Source organism: Lissotriton vulgaris, chromosome 6 (genome assembly GCF_964263255.1).
Source record: "Lissotriton vulgaris chromosome 6, aLisVul1.2, whole genome shotgun sequence".
NCBI classification, from domain to species: domain Eukaryota; kingdom Metazoa; phylum Chordata; class Amphibia; order Caudata; family Salamandridae; genus Lissotriton; species Lissotriton vulgaris.
The window spans coordinates 1362183757-1362206111 of NC_141694.1; positions in this window are offsets into that span (position 1 = coordinate 1362183757).

The following is a 22355-nucleotide window of genomic DNA, read 5'->3' on the forward strand; positions in this document are numbered from 1 at the left end:
TTTGTCTTAACACATGGCACAATGTATATTGCTGTTATCCTGTTGCTCTTGAGTTCCGAAGGGGGGGGTTATGGCGCTTTGCTGGGACGGGGGGGGGGGTGATTTGAAATTGTTGTCTGGAACGTTAATGGTCTGGGTGACAAGATAAAACGTGGTGTTGTACTCCAATTTCTCAGACGTCACTCCCTGATATAGTCCTCTTACAGGACACCCATCTGATTGGAAATGCGTGAGGGCCCTTGATAGACGAGGCTACAGGCTGGTAGCACACGCTGGATTTACATCTGGCTCCAGAGGGGTTGGCATAATGGTCAAATCCTCCCTGCCCTTGAAATAGACAAAGTTGCCCTTGATGATAGGGGTCGGTATGCGGCTGTCTCTGGGCGGTGGGAGGGGAAGGTGCTCACAGTTGTTAGTGTATATATTCCCCGGGTCTTCAGGCTACCACCAACGCTGATCTCGGACAAACTCTCCTAGGGCTTCCAGATGGTATCCTTGTACTGGTGGGGGATTTCCACTCTGTGGTCTCAGGTGAGTGTGACCGATTACCCCCCAGGGTCCTGCCGGCGTCTCAGTTGTGGCTGTCTGAGTTGCTTGAGACCTTTGATTGGTGGATGTCTGACGGATGCTGCACTCTACGCAAATGCAATACACGTTCCACTCTGGAGCGCATGGCAGTCTCTCCAGGATCGACTATTTTCTGATGTTGTCCGCTCATACTCCCTTTGTGCGTGGGGTTCGCCATCTTCCCAGGGGCATTTCTGATCATTCACCCTTGTTGCTTGAGGTTTGGATAGGTTTTTGTGGTGAGAGCAGGGTTCCCCCTATCCATCCTTGGCACTTAAGGAATCCTAAGCTGCGCTCCGACCTTCTCAAGGCTATTGATTGTTACTTCAATGAGAATGTGGGGTCCGTCTCTTCTCCTATTTCCTTGTGGGAGGCTTTTAAAACTGTAATAAGGGGATCTGCACTGTCATTGATCGCTGCCGATAAGAAGGCCAAACGGGAGAACTTAGTGCGCCTTGAGGCAGAAATCACTTCGCTTGAGAGCGAACTGGGTGGTAATGATACTCCTGCAGTCCTACACTCCTTGGCGCTAAAGCAGGCTGATTATAGGGCTCTGGTGACCGACGCTGCTAAAATTATGAACAGGAATTGCGATTCTCCTATTAACATGACCAGAGAATCTGGATTTCATTAAAGACACGGAGGCTAACATTATGCATATAACTTTTAATGCAACTCCAAACAGCCGCATATGTCATAAAGCAAAAGTTCCAATGGAACATTGACAACAAAACAATTCTACAAAGCACCAGGCAATCAGCCTCTTTTAAATAAGGATTGAAGAAGAAAGGAATGTCCCAATGAGAAACTCAATGAAGATGCTTCAAATAAACGATGAGACTTCATATAAACGATGAGACTTCATATAAACTATGAGACTTCAAATAAACCAAAAAGTTCCAAGATCCGAAGGAAAGGGAACAGGAACAAAGGTTCACGCGAGGTTATCTGAAAAGAAAAGAAGTGTAAATAACTCTTGGAATATAAATAAAGATAAATCCTGAAAAGGAATCCTGAGTTAAAAATAAAACATTTTATGAGTTAAAAATAAAACATTTTATAAAATGTAATCTGAACAATGTAAAAGCAAGATTAACAATGCTAAACAGAGAGAAACATAATTAACCATCAACCACCCAGGGAAGGGTGGGAGGGATAATGTTAGCCTCCGTGTCTTTAATGAAATCCAGATTCTCTGGTCATGTTAATAGGAGAATCGCAATTTCATTACAAGACCGGAGGCTACCATTATGCATGTTGGTAGCTTTGTAAAACAACATCAGACATATGAGATATAGGTTTGCAATAATGATGAGCAAAGGTTCTAGAATTTGACCAATCAGCAGCTTTAAGAATATCATCTAACTTACCTCCTGACCAAAAGGACTTACTGGCCATAGCACCTCTGATAGAATGTGGTTTGAAGATGTTTAGATCAACACCAGCAAAATTCATAACAATTTTGACCCATCTTGCAATAGAGGAGGAGGATATACCTTTATGAGGTTTAACAAAGGATATAAGCAATTGATTAACGCCAGAAGGGCGAAGAGCATGCATACTTAAATCATATTGTTTCATACAATCCACAATACAAAGTTTTTTGCAAACATCAAATCGAGGATAGAAAATAAAATCAGACATAGTTTTAGTTCTTCTGTGGATTTCAAATTTAACTCCAAACATATCATAGGATCTATAAGAAATATCTAGAGCTTTAACATCAGAAACTCTACGACATGAGATTAGACAAAGAAGAGTAGCTAACTTGATAGAAAGGTTCTTTCTGCACAAAAGTGAGTTATCTGGCCAACTACAGAAAAGGTCAAGAATTAATTTAACATCCCAGAGAGATTGATATCTAGGTTTTGGAGGTCTTCTAAGTCTTATGCTTTTAAGGATTCTACAGATAATAGGATTTTTACCTACCGTTTTATTGTTGATTAAGGAATGACCAGCAGAAATAGCTGATCTATAGCAATTGATAGATCTGTAACTCAGACCTCTATCAAATTGTTCTCCAAGAAAATTAATTATATCAATGACAGGTGCTTCCACTGGATCCAAGTCCCTTTCCAAGCACCAACGTAACCAGACTTTCCAAATGTTGTTATACCGGTAGTGTGTTCCCGGGGCCCAAGATTCTCCGAGGAGAGTTGAAGCTGTTGACGAAAGTCTAGAGAGGTCATTGGATCTCCTGACACTCTCCAGGCAAGAAGGTTCAACTTCCCTGTTTGAACAAGAGGGTGAATTAGGCCGTCTATGTCTGTGAGAAGGTTGTTGAGAGAAGGAATTAGGAAAGGAAGGTCGTAAGCCATCTCCAGAGTAGTTGGAAACCAGGCTTGGGAAGGCCAAAGGGGGGTTATCAGGACAATTGAGGCATGTTGAAGTCTCACTTTCTGGAGGACCCTCTGGATCATAGCAAAGGGAGGGAAGGCATAAGCGTTGAGTCCCGCCCATGATTGAAGAAATGCGTTTACTGCTAGAGCGCCGGGATCGGGCATCCAGCTGTAATAAGCATCTAGTTGAAAAGTCAGTCTGCTCGCAAAGAGATCTATTTGGAAGGGACCCCAGAAATAGTTGAGGGATCTGAATATTAAGGTGTTGAGTTTCCAATCTGAACGATCCAAGAGGAATCTGGAATTCCAATCTGCAGAAAGGTTGGAATCTCCTGGGAGGTATTCTGCTCTTAAAGATATTTTGTGTTCTAGACAAAATATCCAAAGTTTTTTGGCTAAATTTGACAAGTCCTCTGACTTCGTTCCACCTAGGCAATTTATGTAAGCAACTGCAGAAATATTGTCCATTTTTAGAATTACTGATCTGCCTTGAAGAGAGTGTTTGAAGCTCATTAGAGCATAAAGACCCGCAGTCAGTTCTAGAAAGTTTATATGGTGAGAAGACTCTTCTCGAGACCAAACTCCACCAGTATTTTGATCTAGGAGACAGGCACCCCAGCCGTGAAGGCTCGCATCTGATTCCAAAATAAAGTCTGGTGTTGAACCAAAAATCGCTCTGCCGTTCCAAGCATCCAAATTCTCCAACCACCAGGTTAGTTCTGAGATGGATTCTTGGTTCAGGGAAACATGGTCTCCGTACCAGAGACCTGATCTTAAAGCTTTTCCCTTTATCCTTTGAAGGGCTCGATAATTTAGGGGGCCCGGAAAGATAGCTTGAATGGAGGATGAGAGAAGACCTAGGAGTCTGGCTAGTTCCCTTAAGGAAAGATTTTGATGTTTGAGGACATGTCTTATCTCTTTTTTGATTTTGGAAATCTTCTTCGGAGGAAGAAGAAGAAGGCAATTGGTGGTGTCTACAGTGAAACCTAGGAATTCCATGGACTTTGAGGGGGATAGTATTGACTTTTCTTTGTTTACAATAAAACCTAGGTTTTCTAAAAGATCCATAACGGTTTTGAGGTCTTGAAGAATTTGAGTATGGTCTTGAGACATAATAAGGATATCGTCTAGGTAAATAATCATACGAATACCCTTTTCTCTTAGAGATGAGGCGACTGCCCTCATTATTTTGGTGAAACACCAAGGGGCTGAGGAGAGACCGAAAGGGAGGGCTTGGAATTGATAAAGACGGTTCTTCCAAATAAATTGTAGGAAGGGTTGATCTTTCTTGGCCATAGGGATGGTAAAATAAGCGTCTTTGAGATCTAGTTTGACCAACCAGTCTCCTTCCAACAAGAGATCTCTCAGAAGATGGATACCTTCCATCTTGAAATGTCTGTAAACAAGGAACTTGTTGAGTCCTCTGAGGTTTATAACGGGTCTCCAGCCCTTGTCCTTCTTTTTTACTAGAAAGAGTGTACTTATGAATCTCAGGAATTCCATAGGGACTTCTGTGATTGCGCCTTTCTGGAGCATTGAAGAGATTTCTTCTTCTATGATCTTCTCTTGATCGGGGGAGAGAGGCATTATTTTGGGAAAGGAAACCTGAATCGGTGTATCTATGAAGTCTATTGTAAAACCGGTAACGGTGTTCAGAACCCATGGATCTTGAGTGATAAGTTTCCAGTTCTCTAGAAAGAATTTTAGTCTGCCTCCGACTTTCGTGGGAGGGGAAAAAGAAGTCAAAGCACTTACTTTGTTGGTTGTTTTCGGTAGGTCCTCCTCTTGCTCTGGAACCTCTTGATCGAAAGCCTCTGCCTCTTGGAGGATAGAATTGAGATTGGTAGGAGGACTGGTAACTGCCTCTAGTGTCAAAGCCTCTTGATCTACCATAGGGCCTTCGATTAAAACGGCCGAAAGATTGGCCCCTTCTTCCGGCCCTGCCAAAAAGGTTATTAGTATTCTGGTTGAAGACTTTTTTCATATTTTGGTGAGCTCTGTCTAGGGCAGTAAAGGTTGATACGTATCTCCCTAGCGTTTTGATGAGGTCTTCTCCAAAAAGTAGTCCCTTAGGGTTAAGGGACGGTTCTTTATCGGCTAAGTCGCTTAGTTTAGGGCTAATTTTAGTAAGGACGACTCTCCTTCTTTCGGAATTGAGCCCAGCATTGGCGTTTCCTAGAAGGACTAAAGCCCTCTGACTCCAACCACGTATAAGGTTAGTATCCAAGGTTGAGCCATTAATGTGACTGTCTTCAGCTGCATCGATAATTTTAGAGAGAGGGCCTAAAATATCTAGAACTCGGTCTTGGCAGATTTTGAGGGATCTCTCCATGCCTTTCCTAGGATCTCTGCCGAGTTTGAAGAGATATTTAATTAGCTCGGGGTCAAGATTAGGGGTTTGGCAGACTTTGCCTTCAATAAAGGGTCTTGAGCATTCCATTCGTAGGAGATTGCGAGTATTTCTCTCAAGAGGATTCCTGATCCACTTGGTGATAAATTTAGTAACATGTTCCAAAGGAGTCCAATCGGAGCTCCTGGGATGTCTAATGTTAAGGGGAGAAAACATTTCTTGACCGACGCTGCTAAAATTATGAACAGGAATCAGCTGGGCAGACTCTATGATGTGGGTGATAAGGCGAGTAAGCTTCTGGCATGGTTGGATAAATCTGAGAAAATGAGTCGTGTGGTGCCAGTGATTAAACGGTTGACTGGGGAGTGTGTGTCTGACCCAGGTGAGATTGTGGAGTGCTTTGTGGACCATTTTCGGACGGTCTATCGATCGGTGAGTGATATAGATGAGTCTGATTCCCGCCTGCTCTTGCGTGATATTGCGCTGCCCTGTATTTCGGACGAGGATAGGTCCACTTTGGATGCGCCTATAACGGTGGATGAGGTCGCTATTGCTATACGATCCCTTCGTTCGGGTAAAGCTATGGGGCCGAATGGTCTGCCCATCGAGCTTTGCAAGCTGCGGCCTGATAAGATGGCGGCGTATCTGCGAAATATGTTCATGGATGCCTTTGAGGCTGGTCTCCTCCCCCTCGATCAGCGTTTGGCCACTATCGTTGTCATCTACAAGGATGGTAAACCTCGTGACCAATGCACCTCCTAACGCCCCATTTCTCTGCTTAATGCTGAGCCCAAGATCCTGGCAAAATTACTTTTTTTTATTTATTTCTGGTATTTATAGAGCGCGACATTCATCCCAAGGGATATCAAGGCGCTAAAAAGAAAAGGGGACTGCTGAGATTGTGCGGGGGGAGTTAGTTTTTAGGGAAAAGGTGGGTTTTGAGTTTTAGCCGGAATTGGAGGAGGTTTGTAGTGTGTCTAAGATCCATAGGTAGTTCATTCCATCGTTTGGCCGCCAGGTGAGAAAAGGCTCGTTCACCTGTCCTTGTTTTGTAGATGCGCTTAGGTTTTGCTAGGGCTGAGTAATTGGATCTTAAGTTCCTGTTTGGAATATAGAACTCGATTTTCCCTTGCAGGATTGTAGGGCCTGTTTTGTGGAGGGCTTTGTGCGTGTGACAGAGCAGTTTGAATGTGGGACGCTGGCGCGTTGGCAGCCAGTGGAGTTGTTTCAGGCATGCTGATGCCGAATCTCGTTTGCCTTTATTGCATACCAGTTTGGCTGCCTGGTTTTGAAGGACCTGTAGGCGGGAGAACAGTTGCTCGTTCATCCCTTCGAATAGGGCATTGCCATAATCCAGGCGGCTGACTAGGAGGGCCTGGGTAATCGTACGTCGGCAGTCCAGTGGGATCCAAGAGAAGATTTTGGCTAGGAGTTTCAGGATTGCAAATCCTTTACCCCAAAGTATGCGTACATGATCTTTCATGGACAGTGCGTCATCCATCATAATGCCAAGGTTTCTGGCGTACTGTTTCGGGGTGGGGGCTGTTCCCAGTGACGGTGGCCACCACGTATCGTTCCACAATAGTTTGGCTCCTCCGAACAGTAATATTTCAGATTTTCCGGCATTGAGCTTAAGGCAGTGGTTGCGCATCCAATCTGCCATTTCGGAGAGGCAGCTGTGTAGTTTGTTTTTGGTTGTTTCCGATCTTTCCGATCTTTCGTCCATAGTCACCATCAGCTGTGTATCGTCGGCATATGAACATATGCCGATGCCCCACTTTCTTCCAATGTCAGCCAGAGATGAGACGTAGACATTAAAGAGAGTGGGGCTTAGAGAGGCCCCTTGTGGGACTCCACAGCCAATGGGACGGGGTTTTGAATGGAATTGGCCCATGTGCACTGCTTGGGTGCGGTTGCTCAAGAAGGATTCAATCCATTGTAACGCTGTGGCTTGTATTCCTTTGCTCCGGAGGATGTTTAATAGGCATTCGTGCGACACCGTGTCGAACGCTGCCGACAGGTCTAACAGTATCAGAGCCACCGATCCCCCTTGGTCAGTGATGCATCTGACACTGTCCGACACTGCCAGCAGCGTAGCCTCGGTGCTGTTGTTGGATCTGAAGCCGGTTTGGGTGGGGTCCAGAAGCGAGTTGTCCTCCAGGTATTTGGACAATTGTAAGTTGACCATTTTCTCCAATGCCTTGGAGAGGTAGGGGAGCTGTGAGATTGGTCTATAGTTCTCGGGGTTGAGGATATCGGAACCGGCTTTCTTCAGGAGGGGGGGTTACAGATGCGTGTTTCCAGCAGTCTGGAAAGGACGCGGAGGCGAGGGACTGGTTGAAGAGTTTGGTAATGAGGGGGCAGAGAGTCGGTGCAATTTCTGAGAACACAAAGTGCGGGCAGGGGTCTGCAGGAGAGCCGGATTTTATTGCTTTAAGGACTGCTAACACCTCTTCTTCGGAGAGTGGTTGGAAATTGGTTTGACGTGGGGAGTTGCCTACGTCTAGGTGGACGTTGTCTTTGTCGGATGTAGATGGACATACATCAGAGTTGTCGTAAGGGGTGGTGGGATGGGAGGGGGTGAAGGTGGAATAAATTTTGTTAATTTTTTCGGAAAAGAAAGTGCTAATCTGTTCGCATGCTTCTGTTGAGGGGGTGAGGGTTTGCGAAGTGCTAGATGGGTTGCTGAGCTCTTTCACGATTTTGAACAACTCTTTTGCGGAGTTGTGGTTTTCGTGAATTTGTTGCGTAAAAAATGCTTTTTTTGCCTCTCGAATGGCAAGGATGTATTGTTTCCTTTTGGCGGTATAGTTGGCTCTGGTTACAGAGTCTTTCGTTTGTCTCCATTGGTGTTCTGTTTTTTGGCATTCCCTTTTAAGGCTCTTGAGGGTGGGGGTGTACCATTTTTCGTTAGTAGTTGTTTTTTTCCTGACTTCTCGTAAGGGTGCTATTTTGTCCAACGTTTGGCGGATTCCGGTTTCTAGCCGGATGACGTTGTTACCAATAGATGCATTGTCTGGTAGGGAGATATCTATTTCGTGAAAGTGATTTTGGAAGTTGGAGTCGTTAATTAGTCTCCAGGCTCTATTGCAGGTGAGGGGGGTGGGTCTGGTCTTTACGGGTTTGCCGAGAAATTTGAGCGAGAATGAGAGCATGAAGTGGTCGGACCATGACAGGGGGAGGATTTCCTTGAGGGTGGTCGACTCGATGTTCGTGAAAAGGAGATCCAGGGTGTGCCCTGCTATGTGCGTAGGGCCATCGACCAGCTGCTTAAGTTGGAGGATTTCCATGTCGTATTTGAGCTGTGTCGCTCCAGGGGCATTGGGATTTTCGTAATGGACATTAAAGTCCCCTATGACCATGCAGTTTTTGTGCTTTAAGCACAAAGGGAGTAGTTGACGGTAATCCATCCGGATCAGTCCGGTTTTATTCCCCATCGGAATACGGCACTCCACGGGGTTCTCGCGAGAGCTGGGACGCTGACCGAACCCGCCATTTTAGCTTCTCTCGACGCCAGTATGGCTTTTGACACCATCGAGTGGTCTTACCTTTGGGCGGCTCTGTCAAAGTTTGGCTTTGGCCCTAATTTTATTGCCTGGGTAAAACTCCTCTATGAACAACCACTGGCCCAGATGGTGGTCAATGGCAGAGTGTCTGGTTCGTTCCCGCTCGGGCCCGGCACCCGACAGGATTGTCCGCTCTCCCCCCTCCTCTTTGCCTTAGCACTGGAACCGTTGGCGGAGTGGCTCCAATGGGAGCCCTCGATCAGGGGCATCCGGTGGGCCCATGACCTCGAAGATCATGCCTCGTTATACGCAGACGACATTCTCCTTTATTTAACTTCACCCCAGAAGTCACTCAACGTACTTTTTGATGTCCTCACCTCCTTCGGGAAGAACTCGGGTCTCGTCATTAACTGGACTAAATCATGCATATATGCTATAGCGGGGGAGCTTCCTCCACTACCCCGTAGATTCCCGATCCAGGTGGTTGAGACTGGTTTCAAGTACCTGGGAATTCACGTCTCCTTGGACCCCTCTGTCTGCTATGACCGCAACTTATATGCTCCTCTCCGGCGACTTAAATTGGATGTCCAGCGGTGGCGAAGCTTGCCCCTATCTCCACTGGGGCGTGCGGCTCTTTTCAAGATGATGTCCCTCCCTAGATTTTTGTACGGCCTGCAAAAATTTTTTGATCCTGTACCCTCTGGATATTTCCGTGAGGTCGAGGGCCTCCAGAGGCAGCTGATCTGGGAGGGGTGGGCATGTATCTCCTTGCCTTAACTTACTTTGCCATGGTACGACGGTGGCATAGCCCTCCCGGACATCAGGCGCTACTACTGGGCCTCCCAGTTGAGCGCGGTTAACCATGTGACGTACTCCCCAGGTCCTGTCCCTGCCTTTGCGATGGACAAGTTCCTCTTGCCGGGCGGGAACTTCAACAAGGCATTGTACTCGAAGGAGCCATTCCGATCTCTGACTGGACCTACGAAGTGTGCTGTGCGTGCGTGGAGAGATGCGAATGTTGCTATGGGCTGGGGTGATAAGATGACATGACTGACTCCATTGTATGACTCTGATAGGTTGGGTAGCCTGTGGCGAACGAAAGGGTTTGATAAGTGGAATACGATTGGTATCATCAAGGTGGAGGATCTTTGGTCCAAGGGCGCGGTTAAGTCCTTCGACGCCCTTAAGGTAGAGTATCATCTTGGCGATAATGAGTATTTCCGATACCTTCAGGTGCGCCACGCTTTGATCTCGGTTTTCCCTCCGGGGACGGAGATCCCCCAGTCGTCACCACTTGAGGACCGGATTCTGGATGGCCACGTGCCTGACAGCACGATTTCTTTGATTTATAAAAAGCTTATTAACACCAGGGCTGACCTCCTCGTACGGCTCAGGGCCTCGTGGACCGCAGACGGCCTGGAATTAGACGATGAGGATTGGCAGATGGCTATTGCCTCCCCTAAGGAGGTGGCCATTCCAGCTCGCCTTCGTTTTGTGCAACTGAAGATCCTTCACCGAGTTTACATGACCGGTATACGACTGGTGCGAATGGGTTACTCGATCAATGGGTTGTGTAAGCGTGGTTGTGGCATGAGTGTACCTTTCTGCACATCATCTGGGAATGTCCTGTGGTATCCGCTTTTTGGTCTAGAGTACACGCTATTATGGGACGGGTCACCGGGGTCTCTCTTTTGCCTGAGGCTCGTCGTTGCCTGCTCAACGTCTGGGAGCCTACGGACTGTACGGTTGCTCAGACTTTCTGGGTCACTCTTGGTAACATGGTTGCCAAGAGGGATATTGCTCAACTCTGGAGTTCCCATAGGCCGCCCGGGATAACAGCTTGGAAGGAGAACATGGACTGGTGCATGTTCCGGGAGAAGACGGTCTATGTGGCTCGGGGTCGTCCTAAGAAATGGGGCAGGATTTGGTCCCAGTGGAACGCGTATCGTGGAGATATCTGCACTCCTCCACTTGAGTTTACTACTGATGTCCCATCGTCCCCGTAGTTAACGTTCCAGATGATTGTCTATAGTGCTATTCTGCCTAGTTCTCTTCACCATTCCCCCGTCCCTAGAATATATGTCACAATATTCTTTAGAGACTGGTTCCCTCGCCCTCTCCCCTTGACCCCTTGGAATCGCTCTTAACATGTGATTGTGTGGTGTGTTTATTATATGTTTTTCAACAAAATCATAAAACGAAACCTATTTTATCCTTTTGTTTTTTCTGTGTTTTGGTGCCGGTACACCATTAAGCTGCTACTCTCTGTTCTAACTATACTGCCTCTATATTTGGCATCCAGATGTTTATTGTCATAGCGGCCGGCCCGATTGGGTTGTAGGCAGACGCTTTGTACTGTGCATACCGATAATAAAGGTTAAAAAAAAAAAAAGAATGAAGATTTCATCAAGTGTTTTAAAACAGTTAGTTCCCTTTTGCTTGCTGCAGTCGTTCCAAAAGACAAGGGGAAATATTGCCTGCATGCCAGAGAGGCGCGCGACGCGATCCGGTCAGCCCTGGAATGCTGTGGAGACAATACCTGGCCGCGCGCACAACGTTATCCTATGGGGAAACGCTGCGCGTGGCCAGGTCTTGTCTCACTTCGGTGTTCTCAGACTGCTGAGACGCCGACAATAGTTCTCTGGCGGAAACGCGCTTTCAGCGCGTTATAGCCGAGAACTAAAAAGGGCTTTGGATCGGCCCGCAGCAGTATGGCACAGTTTTACATTTCATTTGCAATGATGATTGGCCACCTCCACTGCCTGTCCTCCCCATTAGCTCCTGTGTGCTGACAGTCCTACGTCAGTCAGTCAGGCACTAGCCAGCGTTCCCTAAAAAAACAGACTGCAATCACCAAGTCACGATAATGGCTGAGGGCATCTTAAAATCCCATTCTGGCTCATTGAAGTTTGCGTTTCATGCTATGAACTATGGGAATACCTTCAAGTAAAATGCCTGTTCTTCTGGACTACCCTCACAGTCTCAATGAACTCTAGTGGGACATTAAGATGATCCCACCAGAGCGAGCCTTGTAGTGCTATGCACTTGACATTTTCCCTCTTCCACTTTCATTGCAGAAAGAGCTCTATGGGCCTGATTACGAGATTCGCGGTGCAGCGCTGGGTCTACCCCGCCACCGCACTGCCAAACCCATGGTCCGGCCGTCTGTCAGATTATGAGTTTCCTCCTGTCTGGTGGGCTTTTTTTTTCGTCCCAACAGCAGTGGTCTGAAAATGGGCACCGCAATGGGAACACCAAAAACAGTTCTTGCATTGCATGGACTGTAAAGTCCATGCTGTGCAGGAACTGGTGTGCATGCACTCAGGGTACCTCCACATGGCGTGAGGCATCAGGGGGCCCCGTTTGTTTCCTCCCTGCCACTGTTTTCATGGCAGTGGAACAGCCACAAAAACTATAGCGGAGAGGAACCTTGTAATATGCTTGGCTGGACCGGCGTAGTTCTGCTGAGCAATTTGCTGTCTCTACACCACGCACCACCACCAGGGTACGGCGGTTCCCTGGCAGCTGCGGCTGGGCAATGGTGGTCCAACTGCCCTTATTGTAATAAGGCGGTTGGGAGACCACCACTCCTTACTGCAATGTGTGAAGAGTTGTATTGTGACCTTCATGTTGTGACTAGACACTCATGTTCATGTCTTCCACAGGTGACAGTGTGCATGCCTTGTGACCCTGGATTCTGGCACCATAACGTTTACCAAATAACCTAATTGAAAATGAGATTTTGGTGTTTACATAAGAGTCGGGAAGTACTACAGTGTGCACCAGAAACATCATGCAAAAGTATATCAACTTGTGCTATGCTGCACAACATTGCCAGCAGGAGAGGACTACACATCACAGTCTCAGACTCTGCGTCTTAAGATGGCAACATTGCCCCTCCAACACAGCAGCAACCATAACAAAGGAGATCAGTGAAGGGAAGACTTCGATGGGACCACATTTCTAACAATTATTTTTGAAGGTAAATCAACAGTTATTATGCATCTGAATATGTTAAAATCTGAAATTTGTTGATACTTGAAAGCAACATTTCTTTAATGACTGGTATGCCTATTAATTTCTTCACTAATAAAAAAAGATTTAGCAAATTATGCAATGCAATGCTGGTTAATCCACCAGATATCACCATTAATTGTGGGAGTTAAAATCCGCTCCACCGGCGTAATTCACTGAGTTTTGCCACTTCGCAGTCTGCTTAGAGTGCGCAGTTTGGCAAAAAAACTCTGCCTAGTGCTGGCAGAGCAGAGTTTACTGGCAAGCGCTCACCCCTACCCTAGAGCACCCCCCACTGCAGGCATCTTTTTACCCTGCCAGGGCAGAAAGAAGCCCCCATTGATGAAACATTGTATGGAAATGTGTGTTCCTTGCTGCAGGCTCTGTGCCCGACACGTAAAACATATAGGACCGTGGCAACATTTTACTCATGGAGGAAGATCAATAGGGACAGAAAACACCAATTGCCTTAAAGAGAAACCTCGGAAAAGAGAGGGGCGGGGGAGCCCTCTCTCTTCCAAGTTTTCTCTTTAAGGCAACTAGGCCCACATGCATCAATGTAGGATTTTGCATTTCTTAAATAGCGAAAATTAAGGAATCGCTATTTAGGAAATGCAAAATGCTATGCATCATTTTTTTCGGTATTTCTTTGTGATTCGGTAAAAATCGCATTTTTTACCGAATCCCAAAAAAATACCGAATTCTTAAGTTAATTTTCGCAATTTCCATTGATTCCTATGGGCCAAAAGGCCCATAGGAGTCAATGCAAATTGCGAGTGGCACTTAGAAAATTTCATGGGTGCAGGGGGGGTCCAAAGGACCCCCCCATGCACCCCATAAATGTATTTTTCGCATCATGTTGCACACACACATGTCCTAAGGACATGTGTGTCCGTAACATGAATGTTGAAAAAATAACATTTTAAGCATTTTTAACACTTTTTCCAAATTTACCGAGTGGTTCAACCACTCGGTAAATTTGGAACCCTAAGTGCGAATTTTCACTTGTCTAAAGTGATGATGCATTGCTTTTAAGAAGTCGCACATCTGCGACTTCTTAAAAGCACCCGCAATTTTAGAACTCGCAACAATGTTGCAAATTCTAAAATTGCTTCATGCATCCCAAAAAGCACTTTTGCATTCGCAAACGGCCGATTTTAAGGAATCGCACCGTTTGCGAATGAAAAAGTGCTTGATGCATGTGGGCCCGAGTGGATAAATGGGAGACACCTTTAATTCCACTGCCTACTCTGCACATGACTGCTTGTCTTGCTGCCTTTAAAAATTAGCTCAAATCTCTTTAATTACCTGGCCCGCAACTTGTACTCACCTGTGACAGACTTTGTCCCCTAGGCGAACTACACAGTAGTATCACAGCACGCTGCAGGCAGATTGTCGGTGCCACCACCCAAGTAGAATGCACAGGTATGTATAACTTCCAAGTGAGTAACATTCAGAGGTCCTTCACCAGACTCATGAGAACAGGATGGAAGCCCCACACATGTACCCGTTGACTATAATGGACTCACACCAGGGAATCAATCTCTTTGCCTGTTAAAACCCTAATCTGTGATTTTAAAAACACAGAATTCACACGCATATGGACTGTATAACTTCGAGTTCTTCGCTACCCAGTTTGAATTTGTATACTGCACATTTTTAGGAAATTCGTTGCACTTCAGCTCTGGATTTTGTGGCCCCCACCCACCTGAAAGTGCCAAAAAATAATCCACACACATATATCATGTAAAATTTCACATTCCTGCCGCCTCTGTGCCGGTCTGCAGTCTTTCACATAGTTTCTCATCCCAGTAAAGCTAGTCCCCGCCCACACAAGCCCCCAAATACTGTAGGATTTTGAATACTTCGACAGAGAGGAGGGGCAGAAGGGGGCTGTGCAGTTGGGATCTTGTAAGGAATTAGTGCCGCCTTGTTACTCAATATGCTTCCTGTATGACCACCAGACATTCTGGCATCAGGAATGATCTTGTGACCAAGGAAAATGGGGGGTGTTGGAAACTAACTGCACTTTTCAGGCTGCGGTTTCATTGGACAAAACAGATTTGGGTCCCCGGCTAGGATTGTAAAAACGACCTCATTTTAACCTTGTTCTTTTCATTGTGTGCAGCTTGACTCACAGTCACTTTTAATGCTTCATGTCTTCAAGTTCATAAGTACGTCGTAACAGGAGCAACAACTAGTTACTAGACCCTCCTCAGGTCTCGGCTATCAGTCACGGACAACCAATGGCAGGCGGGACACTACAATGCATCCAATCCTTACCTGTGATTCAAGAAGTAAGGCGGCTCCTGCAACTTCCTAGGTCCATGGAAGGTTACTGAACCTGGACAGCAAAACACACAGGATGATGGACGGAATGTTGCACAATGGCAAAACATTCACCCCCAGTCACAGATCTGGGTTTAATCCATCGTTATTTTGCTCACCAAGCCACCCCAGTTCAGACATGGCCATATGCAAATCAGTCTTGACCCTGTGTCTCATGGGTACAGTCCAGCCCGAACTGCTAAGCAATGTCTTCCCTGGACCGGAATCAAGCATCCTAGGATCGGTTTCTGGCTATCAGCCATCTTCAGCCAGGATAGCTTGGTTCCAGTGGCTTAGTGAGCACCGGACCCACGTATGGGCCACATAGGATGAACAGAAAAACACACAAGATGATGGACGGAATGTTGCACAATGGCAAAACATTCATCCCCAGTCACAGATCTAGGTTTAATCCATCATTATTTTGTTTACCAAGCCACCCCAGTTCAGACATGGCCATATCCAAATCAGTCTGACCCTGTGCCTCATGGGAACAGTCCAGCCCGAACTGCCAAGCCATATCACAGGGTCAAGACTGATTTGCATATGGCCATGTCTGAACTGGAGTGGCTTGGTGAGCATATAAATATTTCTGAAAAAATAAGGATTCCTAAACCCATAAGAGCAGCCAATATCAGAAGGATTGCAGACTACATCCAGTCCCAAGGCCCTGAGGAGGACCCCAAAACTAAGATGTGGCTCAAAACACATCATCGTCCATTTCTGCTGGGTCAATATAACCACAAAAAAAGTATGCACAGGAGGGAGCAAAGTTCAAAGTTCAAAAAGTACTTTATTCGATTAATAGACAGTAACCATAAAAGCAACAACATGCAATTTCAAGTTACACAGGGATATATAAAAGAAAACAATTAAAATTCATCGAAACCAATTGATTTCGGCAATTTAAAAACACATTTAAAAAAACCTAAAAGGACTGCAACAGTTAAAACAGTGTCCATTCTTTGTAGTTCTAAAAACGCTGGGCGATATCTATTTAAATTTAAAGGAGGGAGCAAGTCAAAATTAATTGCCCTTGCAGTCTGGCAATGTGTACCCAGTAGCCAACAACCTCTCTAGTAGTATGGTATAATTAAATACTAGGTTGTTGTATTCAATAGTGACCGGATTCAACCTGAATGCATTTCTATTTATGTTCTATGTATATATTGAATGTATTTTCATTTAAATTGTATGTATATATTGTATTGCCAAAATTGTTTGTTTCGTATATGTAAATGAGTGTGAAGGTGGTGTGTCTGATGGTTATACACTCTTAACAAATGAAATTAATCAATGCCCAAAAACTTTTAAAAGAGAAGCTAATAAATGCTGAAGAACATTTGAAGAAGCATATTATCCTTGTCTGTTTAATTCATTTCAGCAATAGAAAAGTGACTGTTGGGTTCTCTCTTTGTTGCTGAACTATTCATGCCCTACCCAGCTGCCCTAGGGCAAAACCCTCTTGTGTCTGCGTCTTTAGAATATGGCATCGGTAGTGGATACACTACTGATGTAATGGTGGTCCTTGCTCCCCGGACCGTCACCAGCTGTGCCACCTGCAATGCAGTCCGTTTGCAATGAGTCAAAGGCTGTTGTGATGAGTTGCAAACCCCTTACTATGTTGCCACTGAAGTGGCCCATTTTAACTTGGATATTAACTGTCCTCATACACAGGGTAGTTGCTGCATGTGCCATTCTGTCAACTGAACAGCTTAGAGTGTCCATTCTAACTGCATTGCTTCTCCTAGCACTTTTCGTTTATGTCAGTGTGTGCTTGTTGGACACACAATGTTTCTATTGCAAGTGCCATGCTGTCCATCTTGCTGTCCATTTGTTTTTGATTTTTTGCCAATTGTCTGGAGACATTACTAAATCTAAAGGACATTGTTTGTCGCAGGGTATGTAACTTCCTGTTTATGATTTTTGTTTGTTTTGGTTTCAGGCGTAGAACTTGTAAGATGGAGTTCTCAATGCCTCCAAACACCTGGGTGTTGTTAACTTCTTGTGCATTGTACGGGATTGGTTGTGAGACAGATCTTGGCCTACGTCGTGGTCAACCATGTCCCAGAAGGTGCTGCTAGCGTGATCTCACAACAGGAGCTAAGTCTATGCATGGCTGTGGTTGGCCAGCAACCTCCTCTCCTGATGCAAGCTGTGGTGCACATACAGCACCCATGGTATGCCCATGTGATGTTGAGGGTTCAAAGTATGTCTCATTTTGATCATCCTCATCCATATGAGTGACATCACATCCCTGAGACTCAGCCCATTATGTGTACTGTGCAACTGTGTCTGTGGTGCAGAAGATATTTACAGTTACTTTTGTGTGTTTGATTGGAATTGACATAACATTTATTTGTTGGTTCAGCACAATAAAATGTATCTAAAACATACACTATTTTCAAATTATTATATGTTTAATTTACTACATGTCCCATGATGCACTGTAAGGCTGCAGTGAATGCTAACTATACATGTGTCTGAATACATATTAGATTTCTTATGAAGGACAATGGACAAGATGCACTTACTTGGGTTTGGTTCTGTTGTTGAGCTGTCCATATGCCCGAATCCGCCAACTGCCTCTGGCTTGGGGGTGCCTTCCACTAGCATTTCTATGGCTGTGGGTGGTTGTACTGTGAAAGGTCCTTCTCCAGTGGCATGACTGTGACACTGCCAGGCAGGCGTCCACCTTTTTTCCGTTCTTGACATGAGGTCATACCAATGTTTGCAGATTTTATCCACTAACTGCTGTGTCACTCCAACTACATTTATTTGGGCCTGCATGTCCAGCCAGATTTTCTTATTTGGGCCTTAGGGACCATCATTGAGGCTTTGGCAAAGAGATGCTCATGGCGATAGCAGCATTCCTCTATAAGGGTTTCTATCTCCTTTTCAGAAAATATCAATTGTATTTTCTCCCCCAAACTCCTTATCAGAATCCTGGCTTGCCATTCTTTGTTAAAGTTGTGTCCTTCTTGCCTCAAATTACAAACCTTTCAGGAGAGGTCTGCACCACCTCCTCTCAGTGGGCTTCACAAGATGGCAATGATGAGTACTTCCTGGTTTGAGGGTCATTCCCCTGAACCAGGAAGTACTTTCCGGTACTTTTGGTAATTTGCACTTGCAAATTGAGAATCGCAATTAGGGATTCCATTCGCAGTTTCGGTAATTGCTACTTGCATGATTTGCAAGTCGTAAATTGGAACACTTAACAAAACTGGTATTCCATTTTGTGATTTCCTAATTGCTACTCGCTAAATATCGCAATTAGGACATCACAATATGCTCTATGTCCCTATAGATCTTAACTGCGTTGTTCTGGCATCTTCCAGTTTTAATGCTGTGGCTATAAGGAGGTTCACTGGAATTATGTGAAGATTCTGCTGCAGAGTATTCCATATAATTGTGGATTTAGGGAATTTGCTAAAGAATACATGATCTGTTGTATAATCTGCAACAACAAAAAAAAAAGTATTTCGCAAATAGATCAACATGAATTAAAGAAATTGCATGTGGAATGCGCTTCCAGACTTACAGGCCTTTCTGAATGCTTGTATATATAGATTTTAAGGATGCTGTTGTGTCATTTTCAAAGTGTTCCTATTTCAGAATACAAGCAGATTGCGAGTTGCTTTTGTAGCAGGGTGATGACATCACAACCAGGAAGTGATGCATCCGATGCTTTCCAAGTGCACTAAGAGAGTTAGAGGAGGAAGATGAGTGCAGGTGCACAGCAGAAGAAAGCTATTTTGGGATTTAAAATACAGTCCTGTGTCAAAAACATGGAATCAGCAGCAGCAGGGAAGAAAGATGCCACAAGAAAACAAAAACTAAATATCAGTGAGAAGGAAATTAAAATACTCACTGAGGAGGTTGTGAGGAGCCATGATTGTGTTTTTGGGAAACTATCTGTCCAGGTCCCGGAGTCTGAGAAGAGAAAAGTCTGGCTCTGGATCCAATCAAAAGTAAACTCAGTGGGGGTCACCCACCGCAAAATTGAAGAACTGAAAAAAGGTAGTATGACTTGCGCAGCCGTGCCAAGGAGAGGATTGCGGACAGGCTCAGGGAGGCAAAGAAGACTGGAAGGGGGCCTGCAACACTGCCTGGGAACACAACCCTGGAGGACCTTGTTGAGTCCACATTCCAGCTGAAGCTGTAGTGGGAGTGACGCATTTGGATACCTCAGCAGCGGCCAGTACCTCGCAAGGTAAGATGCATGCAAATGACCTTTTTTTTTTTAAAACCTTTATTTATGGAATGCACAGTACACAGCGTCTGCCTACAACCCCTCAGGGCCGGCCGCTATGACATACGGTAGAAGAATAAAAAAGGCAATACACTGTTAGAGCAATCTCTGAGCGTACATTATAGTGTGGAGCATGGAACTGTAGCATAAGGATATGAAAGGTTTAATTTTGTGATTTTGTCGAAAAATAACCACACACAAACACATGGTATCATACTGGCAAGGGTCACGGGAGGTGGGGAAAGGGGGAAAAGGAATAAATATAGTAAGGAACGCATGTGGCAAGGGAGAGCGAGAATGAAGGAAGAAAGGAGACATGATATTTAAGGGAGAAAACGGAATGTCAATCACGGGGAGGAGGGGAGAGGAACCTCGCAGTCAAGTGAGGGGGAACAGATATCACCACGATACGCATTCCACTGAGCCCAAACCCTAGACCATTTCTTGGGGCACCCTCGTGCCTCATACACAGTCTTTTCTCGGACCATGCACCAGTCCATGTTGTCCTTTCAGGCACTGAGCGACGGTGGTCTGGCGGAGCCCCAGAGCTGGGCTATATCCCTCTTCGCAACCATATTGCCCAGAGTGACCCAGAATGTCTGAGCAGCAGTACAATCTGTAGGCTCCCACACATTGAGCAAGCAACGTCGTGCCTCAGGAAGGAGGGAGACTCCAGTGACACGTCCCATCACATCGTGCACCCTAGACCAGAAGGCCGAGACAACCGGGCATTCCCACAGAACATGCAGAAAAGTGCCATCCATACCGCACCCACGCCTGCACCTTCCATCAGTCACAAACCCCATTCGCACCAGTCGCATACCAGTCACATACACACGGTGGAGGATCTTTAGCTGTACAAAACGAAGCCGAGCCGGAATAGCCACCTCCTTAGGGGAGGAAACTGCCGACTGCCAGTCCTCATCGTCTAGTTCAAGCCCGTCAGCTATCCACGAAGCACGAAGTTTCTCCAGTTGGTCAGCCCTGTTGTTAATGAGCTTCTTATATATTAAGGAAATCGTGCTATCCGGGACATGGCCGTCCAGGACACGATCTTCCAGGGGGGAGGATTGTGGAATATCAGTACCGGGGGGAAAGACGGAGGACAAGGCATGTCGGACCTGCATATAGCGAAAGTGCTCCCTGTCATCAAGCTGGTATTCCAGTTTCAGGGCTGCAAAGGACTTAACAGCTCCCCTGGCCCAAAGATCATCTACCCTGCTGATCCCGATCATATCCCACCTATCAAACCCTTTCGTCTTCCAGAGGTTGCCCAACCGATCGGAATCATACAATGGTGTCATACGCGTCAATTTGCCACCCCAGCCCGTGGCCACTGTGGCATCTCTCCAGGCCCGCACCGCACACTTCGTAGGGCCCGTGAGGAGATGGATTGGCGACTTCGAATACAAAGCCCTATTAAAGTTGCCACCGGGTAATAAAAGTTTATCCAAGGCGAAGGCGGGGGCGGGTTCCGATGAATACGTTGCATGATTAATGGCGCTCAAGTGCGAGGCCCAGTAATAGCGCCTGATATCTGGCAGAGCAATGCCACCGTCATACCAGGAAAGGGTGAGCTTAGACAGCGCAATACGGGAACGACCATCCCAGATCAATTGCCGCTGCAGACTCTCGATTCCGCGAAAGTAGCGAGCGGGGACAGGGTCGAAGAAATTCTGCAAGGCATAGAGAAACCAGGGGAGCGACATCATTTTAAAAAGCGCCGCTCGGCCCAATGGAGACAAGGGCAGCTCACGCCAGCGTCTTACATCCTGTTTAAGTCGACGGAGCGGGCCATAAAGGTTTCGCTCGTATCGAACCGCAGAGACCGTAGAGACATAAATCCCCAAGTACTTGAAACCATCGGCCGCCACCAAAATTGGAAACCTGCGAGGCAGCAGCGGTAAAACCCAGGCTATAACATAAACACAGGATTTGGTCCAGTTGATGACCAATCCAGAGTTTTTCCCAAAGGATGTAAGAACATCGAAGAGGACGTTCAGGGACTTTTGCGGGGAAGTGAAATAAAGAAGGATATCGTCGGCATACAGTGAGACGCGATCCTCTAGATCTGGTGACCACCGGATCCCCTTGATCGAGGGTTCCCACCGGAGCCACGCCGCAAGGGGTTCAAGTGCCAGGGCGAATAGGAGCGGGGAAAGCGGGCACCCCTGACGGGTACCGCGGCCCAATGGGAAGGAGTCAGAGTTTCTGCCATTCACCACCACTTGAGCCAGTGGTTGTTCGTAGAGGAGCTTGACCCAGGCGATAAAGGTAGGGCCAAAGCCAAACTTGGGAAGGGCCGCCCAAAGATAAGGCCATTCAATAGTGTCAAAAGCCATCGTGGCGTCAAGCGAAGCTACCACCGCGGGCTCCGCGAGAGTTGCAGCTCTCGCGAGAACACCATGAAGTCTTCGCAAATTGAGGGCTGTGTTTCTGTGCGGTATGAAACCGGATTGATCCGGATGGATCAAGTCACAGATCACCGTCAACAACCGATTGGCTAGAACCTTAGCCAGGATTTTAGGTTCCGCATTCAGCAGGGAAATGGGGCGATAGGAAGTGCAGCGGTCCCGAGGCTTGCCATCCTTATAAATGACCACTATAGTAGCCAGGCGCTGTTCAAGCGGGAGAACTCCTGCCTCGAACGCGTCAAGAAACATGTTGCGCAGATGGGCGGCCATTTTGTCTGGACAAAGTTTGTAAAGTTCAATGGGCAGACCATTGGGCCCCATCGCCTTACCCGAGCGCAAAGAACGGATAGCAAGGGCGATCTCATCAACCGTGAAGGGAGCCTCCAGAGCCAGGCCCTCCTCTTCCGAAACAGAAGGAAGAGCTATATCGCGCAACAGCAGCCGAGAATCAGCCTCATCACGATCGCTCACCGGGGTGTAAACCTTCCGAAAGTGATCGACAAAGCAGTCCACAATCTCACCGGGGTCAGACACACTCTCACCAGACTCATGAACAATAACGGGCACAACACGATTTGCTCTCCC